The sequence below is a fragment of the Zingiber officinale genome, chromosome 8B (assembly GCF_018446385.1).
Source record: "Zingiber officinale cultivar Zhangliang chromosome 8B, Zo_v1.1, whole genome shotgun sequence".
NCBI classification, from domain to species: Eukaryota; Viridiplantae; Streptophyta; class Magnoliopsida; order Zingiberales; family Zingiberaceae; genus Zingiber; species Zingiber officinale.
Window position 1 is genome coordinate 57670130 of NC_056001.1, and position 12787 is coordinate 57682916.

Here is a 12787-nt window from a genome sequence, read left to right on the forward strand (position 1 = left end):
TTGATGTGTGCCAATAGGGGGAGAATGAAAAGACTAGTGAAAGGGAGTAAGTTAGGCTTTCATTATCTAAGAGGGAGCTTGCCCTCTTAGGGGGAGAATGAAGAGCTTAACTTATGCTTTCATTACCTAGTGGCATGAAGAATGAGGCTATGGGATTAGCCTAACTTACATGTGGTATTGTAAGTGTTATTGTGGTATTGTCAAACATCAGAAAGGGGGAGATTGTTGGTGCAACATCCCTCAGGTCAAGGTTGACCTGGTTGACCAAGCTGAGTCTTGGTTTGAGTTTAGATGTTTGACAATAAGATATTGATTGAAGAAGAAGTCAAGTAGGTCAAGGTTGACCGGATACTTGACTGGGAAGTCCTAACTGGGATGTTAGGTAGAATGAAAGTCCTAGTGAGTGAAGCTAGGCAGATTGAAAACCCTAGTGAGTGAAGCTAGGTGAAAGTCCTGGTGAGTGAAGCCAGGTGAAAGCCCTAGTGAGTGAAGCTAGGCAGATGGAAAACCCTAGTGAGTGAAGCTAGGTGAAAGTCCTGGTGAGTGAAGCCAGGCAAGGGAAAATCCAGATGGATCAAGGATGATCGGACATCTGGTGTTGGGAAGTCCAAGTAGGTCAAAGGATTGACTGGATACTTGGCACGAGGAAATATAGAAAAGTCCAAGTAGGTCAAGGGAGTGACCAGATACTTGGCATGACGAGAAAAGTTCAAGTGGGTCAAAGAATTGACCAGACACTTGGTGGGAAGTCCTGGCAGGTCAAGGGAGTGACTAGATGCTAGGCATGATGTACCAACAGGTCAAGGATGACCGGATGTTGGTTTGGGAGTCTTGGAACTTGGTTTTGGGCAAAAACCAAGTTCTGGATCGATCAGGGGATCGATCCAGGATCTGGATCGATCAGTGGATCGATCCAGGCTTTTCCCAGCGAACAGAAAGCCTCTGGATCGATCCAGATGTCCCAATCGATCAGTGGATCGATTGGGACGCGGCTGCTTCGCGCGATAAGCGCTGGATCAATCCGTGGATCGATCCAGGCGTTTTTCCTAGAGCACAGAGGCGCTCTAGATCGATCCGTGGATTGATCCAAAGCCTCCCCGATCGATTGGGAACATTTGAATCGATCGGGTTCCGACCGTTGGCGTCGATTTAAGCTGCAGGCGTGCGATGGCTGCGGCATCTCTTCTTCGATTCACTCCAGATTTCTCGACAGCTCCTCCACAGCACTCACAAAGCTCAGATCGCCAGTTCTTGAAGGATCTTGGAAGTTCTCCAAGTCAAGAGGCGGATCAAAGCCAAGAAGGGAAGCTAGGGTTAGGGTTTATACTCATTGTAAGCTTGTAAGCTTGTATTTCTTGTATCCTTTCCCTCTCTTCTTGTATTGAGTCTTGTAGGGCTTCTCCGCCCTTGGTAGTTACCATAAAGGAGAGTTTTATTAGTGGAGGGTGTGTGTGTTGGTGTGGATCCTTGGATTAGTCACCTCTTGTGAGGTGGATACCAAGTAAACCAACCGTGTTAGCGTTGTGTGATTGTTTCTCTGTATTTCCGCTGCACATTCTTGAAGAAACAAGCAACACCGAGCAACGAGCACGCGACGAGCTATTCACCCCCCCCTCTAGCTACTTTTGGTCCTAACATAAAAGACTGACAACCCTCTCAACCACGAGGGAGACGATAATTGTCAGTATGCAATGAATGATGAACATGATATATATAGGTACTTAGGCGGATTTAGAGTTTGCATAGATGATGATGGTGCTCGTATCATGATTATATATATATATATATATATATATATATATATATATATATATATATATATAATCATGATACGAGCACCATCATCATCTATGCAAACTCTAAATCCGCCTAAGTACCCCACAACATGAGTATAATCGTCATGACACCTCCACATATCCCACCAAACACATATATACAACTACACATGTATAATCAACCAAAAATCTCCAATAACTCCACCAGACACACATACACAACTCCCCATGTACAATCAACATGTATCCTCTAGTAAAAACACATTAGACACGTGTATAAACCACAGATATACAATTAACACAACTCCTCCAACAGTACATAACAAATACGTGTGTACATACAACATGTAAATGTAAGGTCAACATGATGACTCCTATAACACATACCATCCTACGTACAATCCCCGTCATATGCACAATCAGCATGATAATACAAACAACCCGACAATCCCTACTATACATATTCTACACGTGTGAACATAGCAGAGTAGATATCAAGAGTAGAGACTGTATATGATATAACTAGAAAACCTCAAAGATCAAGCATAAGTATCAAGTAGGGGAAATAACAAACGAACACGATATAAGGTACAACAGCCTAATCCATCACATAAAACCATGCATTAAGCTCAATAAAAATCTACATAGAGCCAAGGAAGAAATACCCGTCTTATAATGTAGATCGTGCAAAGTAATCCCGCGTTGAGACACTTGTCCCGAATCCAAGTCCTGCAACAATCAATATGTTTATATTTTATTTAGCTAAATTCATATGAATTAAATAGCTAAATAAAATCCCTAACCCAATAGGTTCACTCCAATCGAATCTGATCTCTGACTAATCCCCCAAATCAACACATCCTTTAATCCAATAACAAATTCATCTCTCTAATATCAATTCATCTCATAATGATATCAACCCACAATAACCTATCATAAAATCAAATCTCTACCATAAATCCACAACAACCTAACATCATCATCAATAATTAACCAAACCACCACATCTGATAACCCAACCAACAATCAATCCAATGATCCAATGAATGATCACATAACAATCCATATCAACCAATCACTATATCCACAAAGTCCAACCCAATACAAACCCTAATCAATCTACAATTTACAACTAAGCACAGTTAACTCCACTAAAACCCTAATTCCAACCCATTCTCTTTTCATAATCCCTCCACATGTTTCTATGTAATCAAAACTAGACAAAATCTAATAACCATTAGCAATCCTAACAAAATAGATTAATAACTGATCAGAAAAAGCACACTTACCCTGATGTGCCAACAATGATCAGATGCCTATCCCCCAGCCAAACATTGCTCTGCTAATATCAACCCTAGCAAAGAATCCATTCCTTCAAGAATCAATCCAATAAAGCAACAAATGGAACCATAACAGAGCAAGAAGAGGTAAGGAGACAACCATACCTTCTTGTGGCAGAACTCCCTCATCAAGCCATAGAATGGATGGGATCAGTTGTCCCGGCGATCAGAGATGATTGATGGCAACCGGCTCATACTCACAGTGGAAACCGACCAAGAAGAGAGAAGCTAGGGCTCGGTTGAAGGGAGATGGTGGCGCTGCCCAAAGCTAGGGCACAACTCCAATAAAGGCTCCGGCGTCCCGTGGGTCGATGGTTCGCAGCGGCTCGAGTGGGAGAGGGAGGAGGGAAGCTCGGCCGACGGTGTGTCGATGCGATCGAGATGCCAGCGGTGATGGCGCAACAGCAAGGGAAGAATCGGAGAGGAGAGGAAAAGGAATCGCAACACCATCGACCTAAAAGGGTCGGCTGAGGCCCCCTGGAGAAGACCGTTGCCGACAGTCAACGTTGATGCTCGGCGATCGACAATGAAACTGGATCGCGAGGGAGAGGAGTCGGGGAAGAGGATATCGCGCGAGAAGGGCTTCGGGAGATGAAATGGGAAATTTAGGGATTAAGGTTTTTAATTAAATACTTAGGTCAACTTAATTAAATCCTAAGTTAACCTCTTAATTAACTCCCAACTTAAATGGGTATTCCAAACAAGCTTCGCTTAGCCCCACCGATTCATCCCCTCAAAATGAGTCATACGGACCCCGTTTAAATCTCGAATTCTAAAAATTCTCGAAAAATCCCATAAGATTATTTCTCAAATAATCTTTTTTTTTTTGTTTGTGATATCTTACATCCACCACCTAGCTTCACTCAGTAGGGTCCGACTTCACTCATCGGGACTTCCACCACCTAGCTTCACTCACTAGGGCCCGGCTTCACTCACCGGGACTTTCACTTTGCCTAACCTTTGGTTAGGACTTACCTTTGCTAGTCATCTAGTCCTGACTAGACTTCTCTCTCCCAAACATCAAGTCCTATTTGGGTCAACCCTTGGTCATATTGTCAAACATTGAAACCCTAGAGGTCCAAACCTTTGCTAGTCATCTAGTCCTGACTAGACTTCTCTCTCCTAAACATCAAGTCCTGTTTGGGTCAACCCTTGGTCATATTGTCAAACATCAAAACCCTAGAGGTTGATTGCACCAACAATCTCCCCCTTTTTGATGTTTGACAATTTTTTTAAGTTAGGCTTGGGTCTTTTAATGGTTAATTCTCAAGATTTGAGAAATTCGAGAAAGTTTGAGAGAGGTTAGGAATGTTTTAACTTTTCTAACTTAAGATTTTTCTAACTTAAGATATCACTCTCCCCCTTTGGGACACATCAAAAGAACATGAACTTAAGGTTAGTTTCTATTAGGTTTTGCACCAACAATGTGTGAAAAAGACTTTCCAAAGTGTTTGTAAAAACACCTTTCAACGTATATTTTAACATATATTTTTCAATGTATATTTTGAAAGTTTAAGTATATTTTTTTCAAAGTATTTTTCAATGTGTTTTCATAAACAATTGTAAAGTAAAGAGAGATTTTGTAAAAGATGATGAAAATAATTTTTCAAACTTAGTTTCGAAGATTTGCAAAAGTAATTTTTAAAGATTACTTTTAGTCTTTTAATCAGGGCTCCCCCTCAACTTGACATATTCTTAGGACTTCATAAGTAAAACTTTTTATGTGTCAAGGGGTTTGATCCAAGTTAAAAGAACACAAAGTTTGAAGGTGAGTTTTCAAAATATTTTAAAAATTTTGAAAGTGATTATGCACCAAAACCTTTTAAGAAGACCTTGTCAACTTAAGTTTTAAAATGTTTACTAAGTAACAAAATAATTTTTTAAAATATGTTAAGTCGTAATGATTTTTGAAAAGCATAGAGTGTTTTTTTTATAAAATAGATTTGTAAAATGATTTTCAAAATGATTAAAAAAGTTTTGAAAATATTTTAAGAATATTTTTCAAATAAAGTGTGAGAAGGTTATTCAAATATTTTCATATTTACAAAATTTTCAAATATTTTTATAAAAATAATTTTTCAAAAGATTTTACAAACATAATTCTCAAGAACACTGATAACCATGATTTTGCTATATTATTTTGATTCATAATGTATGTTTTTATTGGTCTATTCATAGCTTAAACTCATTATTACTCCACATTTACAAATTGCATTTGATTTTGGATTTAATTATAAATTAGCCAGTTATCATGGCATTTGATGCTAATATTTGATTATTATTTTGTATGCATCAAAAGGGTCATGTACCCGATCAGATCATGCCACATTTGGGCTCAAATATAGGGCTAAACGAAGTGATCAAGTTTTGGATCGATTTGGACCGTTCATTGAAGATCGAAGAGATCTGAGCCATCCGTTAAGAATCTGGTCCATCCGACCTAATGAGGAGTAGATCTCGTCCGTTGATGAAGATCCAGAGGTTTTGATCTAGATCTGAGTTCATCCAGCCGTTGATCAAGCCCCGAGCAATCTGGACCGTCCGATCAAATGTGAGGAGGTTTAAATAGCGTGAGAAGCTATAGTGTGAAGTTGTCGCAATTTTGACGAAGGGGAAGAACGCAATCACCGGAATAGAGGAGTTCTTCAACCTTCCGTCGCCGACCACCGGAGTCCACCCACCATCGGGAAGAGTAGGAGGGGTTCTCTTAGCTAGTCCCAATCCATCCTCATCTTTATCCGCAAGCCACAAGCTCCGGGTACCGTCTTCACCGTCCAGACGTGCACAGCAGAGGACACACACTTCATCTTCTCCATCCGCCTTCCGCCGGTCACCAGAGTCCTTCCACCGCTGGAGTAGGGTAGTGGGGTTCACTGCTTTATTCTGCTTCAATTCCGTCCAAGTTTGGGCCATAATTCAGCTATCTCCGCCATTATCTCTTTCGTCACAGAGCACTGCCGATCCAGTCATTATCTTCCTTGTCTGGACAGCGTCATTGAATTATCCTCCCTTTGTGTTGATTTTCATGTTTTGGATGAATTAGCATTGGTTAAATTTCCCTTGTTTTAGATTTGTTTCATATTTGAATGCTCAACTTTGATTCATGTTGATTGATTGTAGATTGTTTATGTTCACGTTGAGATATCATGCATTTACCCTTAATTCATTGGTGCTCGTTATGTGTTCGCTGGAATGTTTCTTAGACTTTAGTTTGGTAATTCCTTAGTTAGTTACTTGCATTGTTTGTTAATGTTGAATCCATTATGTTTGAGCTTTACTTTGAACACAATTAGATTAGGTTTTATTATATGCTTTAGGTTCAGTTTCATTAAATGTTCACTTTATGTTTTCTGTAATTTTAGTGCAATTATAATTTAGATTAGGTTAGTTTTCCTTTACTTCATTGTCTTTCATTTACTAGGATAGATTTCATTTAATGTTTTGCTATTTCACTCCTTAGTTTAATTCCGTTAATGGCGAAATCGTAGCGTAGAGTGACGATGCGCTATGAGATCACTATTAATAGATAGATAGGATGTCTTTCATTAATTAGGATTAGATTTCATACTTGCATTGCTCTTTTGTTTCTTAGGTTTAATTTCATACTTGTTTGTTATTTCATATCGTAATTCAAAATTCAAAACCCAAACCCCCAGTTTCATATCAAAAACCTAAAGCAATAATCAATCCTGAAGTTATCATCCTATTGTTACATTCTTTGGGGAGACGACCCGAGTCATTTCTATACTACTTTAGTGTAGAGGGATTCAGTAACTTTAATTGTAGTTTGATAAGCTCCCGTAGCACGACACTCAAGCTCACATCAAATTTTGGTGTCGTTGCCGGGGATTAAATTGTAAAGGTGTTTGATAATTTTATGATTGTTCTTTATTTTGGAAAACTTAAAAATTTTGTTGTTTTGATTGCTTTCATGTCATATATCCATGTGTTTGATTGTATTTGTTCCTGAGTCTTCTAATTTTATTTGCTTATTGTCAGTGTAAGAATAGGAAATTTCTTTACCATGGATCCATATCAGTATTTTGGAGATTGGAGGGAGAGCTATTATTATCAGCCTCAGTCTAGGTATGAGGATGTACAAGAAAAATTTACAGAGTCAGTTTGGAAATTCAATGAAGTTATGCATCAAATGAGTGAGCATCAAGAGCAACGATTCTCAAGGATACAGAATATACAGAGTCAGTTAGATCAAATTGCATCATCCATCAACCAATTACAAGCGCAAAACTGCAGTGGAGAGATGGAAAGTAGTGATTTTGTCAGGCCTGACCCTACTTCCATTTATTCACAAGATTTATCTAGTTTTATTTGTGATGATGATGTAGTTGTTCAGATTTCTGATTCTACTAATAGTGTTGCTTTAGATGATGTGAATGTTGCAGATGCAAATACAAAAAATGATTTAAGTGTAGGGGATTGCTTACTGGAAGCATTACCTCAAGAATCACCAAGAATTGAAGATGTAAGTATAGGGACTTGCGCTATGGAGTCAAGCACCCAAGAATCACTACATGAAGTTATACATTCATCAAAACCAGAGCTTAAGCCATCACTTGATAAGAAAGAGGTAACAATCACCACTCCAGGTACCTCTCAAGATGACAAGGTGAGTGTTTTTTGTGATTTTTCAGAAAAATTAATAGAGGTATCATTTGTTGATTTTATTAGATGTAATTCATTTCTTAATATATTTTCTACCCATACTAATGTTCACCTATTTTCTTCTTATCCTACATGTGAGTGGGAGGTGTTCTCTTTGATTGATATTGTAGAAGAGCATAAGCTTCCGGAGTGGATGCTTACACTGAACCGCCTTAGACCTCCAGAAAGAATTTTGAATGGAAAAATTAAGAATAAAAAGGATTTGATTGGAATCACAATTCCTCCATTTCCGGGGTGGCTTCTTCTTTTAAATCTACTACAACCACCGGGAAAAAAGGGAGTTTGTTCCAACTTAATTTCCTTTTGCATTTCAATTCATGCTTAATGTTTAGTCTTTTCTTTAATAAATTCTTTTAGTGTAAAGGTTGATTTTCTTATGACATTTAGCTATGTTTACAATTGGCAATTTTCTTATTGCATTTGATTTTGAGTGTGAATAAGAAAATGATACCCCTAGCAATTTCTCTATAACATGTTAGAAGTAGGGAATGTGAGATAGATTTGAGAATCTATTTTGGAGCTTAATGTCAATAATGGATTTTTAATTTTCTTAAGGTTTCTACTTAATGATGAATGATCCGGCGGTAATGACGGGGGACCCCCTTTGAGGGAAGTCAACGCCACGTGGAGGTCAAAGGTTAAACGGCCGACTGGAGAAGGGGATGCCGACCGGACGAGCGGGATCCTAGCGGAATCAAAGACGACCCGACGAGGACTCGGGGTTCCGACGCTCATGGGAACAGGGTGGCCTGGCCGAGCGCTTAGGCCCGGTCGGACGATTACTAACATAGACTACTAACAGACTCTCTGTGGTTAGGCCCGGTCAAAGACCTATACTTATGCCCGGTCGGACGATTGTAGATGACCGAGCGCTTGGACGCTTGGCGTCAGAAAAAAGAAGACAAGGGCAAGGGGACATTAGGGAACATCATTTTCTGACAGCAGGTATGTTTGACGACCAGGCCATATATAGAATCGTACGACGAAAGGATCTGCTGTCCCATCAAAGATGTGATCAGACTGTATAGTATGGTGCCAGGCATGTTCCTCTGACAAGCTCATGCCAAGGTATGGTACCAGGACGCATGTACACCTCGGTAGGTGTGCACGAGTCTCCCCACAACTCTATATAAGAGCCTTCATACTTCGCCGGAGGTACGCGATCTCATACATTTGAAGCCACTCCTTAGTTTCCTCTTGCCTGACTTGAACGTCGGAGGGTCGTCGCCGGGAACCCCTTCCCGGCCCGACTTCCTTACAGGTTCGCCGGAGGTCCATACGATCGGTCGGAGATCTACGTCAGCAACTTGGAGAGCGCCACGTGCCCAGCGTCCATTGATTCAGCGTTCGGACAGGATCAAATTGGCGCCGTCTGTGGGAACGCACCTACATCCGAGCGGAAGCAATGGACGAAGCTGGACGACCGCATACGGTGATGCTCTCCACGGAGGAGCTCGACGCTCTGATCGAGACAAGAGCGGCCTAGCTTGTGGAACAAAAACAGAATGCACAAGCCGAGCGGATCGAGCAACAAGCAACGTCCGCATCGAGAGGCCGAGCGGAAGCACCGCCCGCCACAGTTCCATTTCATCGGGCCCTATTTTGTACGCCTCCTGAAGCCGCAACAGTTAATCGTGACTGAAGATCTTCATCAGATGAGGTGCCTATGCGAGACAGCAGAAAAGGCAAGGCCCCCCGAACGGACGCCTCCCCTGAGCGGATCAACCGACAATTTTCAGAGGCCATCCTGCGGGACCCTCTACCAAAGCATTATGTACCCCCTGCGATCGGTGAATACAATGGAACCACCGATCCGGACGATCATCTGGGTAAGTTCGACAACACGGCTACCCTACATCAATACACAGATGGAGTAAAGTGCCGGGTATTCCTTACCACTCTCTCGAGATCGACGCAATGGTGGTTTCGAAGGCTGCCGGACGGATCCATCGCAAGTTTCAGGGACTTCCGCATGACCATCCTCCACCATTTTGCAAGCAGTCGGCGTTATCAGAAGACTAGCGTCAGCCTATTTGCCATCAAACAAGAGCCCAGAGAGCCGCTCAGAGCTTCTATCCAACGGTTCAACCGAGTGGCCATGGATATTCCAACGGCCACCTCAGAAACGATGATGAATGCGTTCACGCAAGGCCTCGTGGACGAGGACTTCTTCCGTTCACTTATTCGAAAGCCGCCCCGAGACTACGATCATATGTTACACCGGGCTAATGAATATATCAATGTGGAGGAAGCCCAGGCGGCCCGAAGGAAGGAAGCTCCAACTGAGCGTCCACCCCCTGCCGAGCGGAAGTCGCACACTGCTCATCAGCCGCCCAGAGGACCGTGAGCTGAAGCAGCCCGCCCCAGCAACATGCAAGATCCCACGCCATTCAAGAAGTATCTGCCGAGCGGCCCAAACCTAAAAAGAAGGTATGGACCCCCAATGTTTTGCTCATTCCACCAGACAGACACGCATAATACAAGAGATTGCCGGAGCCTTCCCCTGATCTCCCACCCCGTGCCCCGGGGTGGCCACCGTCGATCGCCATCGTCCGACAGGCGACAGTGACACCATGAAGCTTATCGACGCCAGTCTCCCGAGTGGTATCACCCTCAGAGGCACGAGAACAATATTAGATTGTATACTAAAAGCCTAGCTTTTGGTATAAATATTTATCTAGAAATAAGAATCACATTGGTCAAATGTCTACATATATGATAAATGTAGTTGCTCAATTAATTTATATTGTAGATAACATGGTGTGTGGTGTCACACACAGAAGATCATGTTATCAATACCTTATAAATTATAAACAGTAGCTCACGACCATGATGGAAAGGAACAAACCATTGGAAGGTCGTAGTGTAATTAGGTATTAGTTTATATTAACTATATAATTACACTAGTACACTTAGAGTGTATTGAGTAGGACCATTAGAGGTCGTTTCTTTTATACTGACTTTATAAAGGAACAAAGACCTCAGTTATTATGGAAGTGTGTGCTCTTAATCCTAATATAATAACAAGCACATATATTTGATATTTATTTCTTTAATTTATCAATGGGTGAGATTTAGTTCGATGAATCAATAAGCCCGATAAGTTGGGAAATGATATCACTTATAGTGTGTGTTGTTGATTATAGAAGGAAACTGTGTCCTAGTAATCTAGGTTGAGAATGTCCCCAAGAGGAGCTCATAAGGATTGTCATGTTAAACCCTGCAGGTGGACTTAGTCCGATATGATGATGAAGTTGAATGGTACTACTCTTGAAGCTAGATATTAATTAAGTGAGTTGTCAGTAACTTACTTACTTAGTGGACATTTGTTATCTTAAACACAGGGAGACTAACACACTCATGATAAGAAGGAGCCCAAAATGTAATTTGGGATTGGTGCGGTAGTTCAATAATAGTTCTCTAGTGGAATGAATTATTATTGATAAAATTAAGTTGTGTGTTCGGGGCGAGCACGGGATGCTTAATTTTATCGGGAGACCAAAACCAATTCCTCCTCTCGGTCCCTATCGTAGCCTCTAGTATATAGAGATTTATACTCACCGCATACCCACCTTCTTACCCATCCAATGGGGCCGGCCAAGCTAGCTTGGAACCCAAGCTAGGGCCGGCCAAGACCAAGTGGATGAGCCATGTAGGTGGCCGGCCAAAGCTTGGGTCCCAAGCTTAGGTGGCCGGCCACTAGAATATTAAAAAGGATTTTTATTAAAATTATTTCTTATGTGGATATCATGATTTTAAAAGAGAGTTTAAAAATTAAAAATTTTCTTTTATAGCTTTCTATAAAAGATTAAGAGAAGAGATTAATCTCTTTCCTTATTTGTAGTTTAAAAGGATGGTTTTAATTTTTTGGTAAAAACTTTCCTTATTTGTAAATCATCTACATGTTTAAAAGAGAGTTTAAAATTTGAAATCTTTCCTTATTTGTTGATTAAAGGAGGATTTTAAATTTTAAGAAAACTTTCCTTTTTAACCATGTTCATGATTTAAAATAAAGTTTAAAAATTAATAATTCTTTTTTATTAGTTTCTACAAAAGATTAAGAAAAGACTTGATATCTTTCCTTATTTGTAGATTAAAAGAGATTTTAATTTTTAGAGATAACTTTCTTTTTATCCACATGTTTAAAATAAATATTTTAATTTATTAAATTCCTTTTTATAAACCAATCATGAAGAGATTAAATTATTGGAGAAATTTTTATAAATTTCCGGAAACAAATTAGGAAGTTTTAATTAAAACTTTCCTTGATTTGGGGCTTGAGGTGGTCGGCCATTGTATTTGAAAAAGAAAATTATTTTAAATTAAATAATTTTTCCTTTTCAATAGAAAAAGAATTAAGGAAATTTTTATTAAATTTTCCTTATTTGTCAAGACCAAGGATTATAAAAGAGGGGGTAGAGAAGGCTTCATTGATAATAATCTCTATTCTTTTCCTTCCTCTCCTCTTTGGTTTTGGTGGCCGGCCCTATTTCTCTCCTCTCCTCTTGTTGGCTGAAATTTATCTCTTGGTGGAGCTTTTGTTTGTGGCCGGATCAAGGAAGGAGAAGAAGGAGAGAAAGCAAGCCTCGTTTCTAGCATCCCTTGGAGCATGGTGGTGGTGGCCGAACCTCTTCATCCTAGAAGAAGTTTTGATGGCCGAAACTTACAAGGAAGAAGAAGGTGCTTGGTGGTTCTCATCTCGGAAGATCGTTGCCCACACAACGTCCGAGGTTAGAAGAGGAATACGGTAGAAGATCAAGAGGTTTTCTAAAAGGTATAACTAGTATTTTTTCTTTCCGCGTCATACTAGTTATTTTTGGAAATAATACTAAATACAAGAGGCATACGATTCTAGAGTTTCGAATTTGTTTTCGATATAGTGTTCTTTTGTTTTTATTTTCCTTGTGATTTGATTGTTCTTTTCGGTTAACCTAAAATTATTTTAGGAAATTAAATATTAGCTTTCTATAAAAGGTTTTGTCTAGTCGG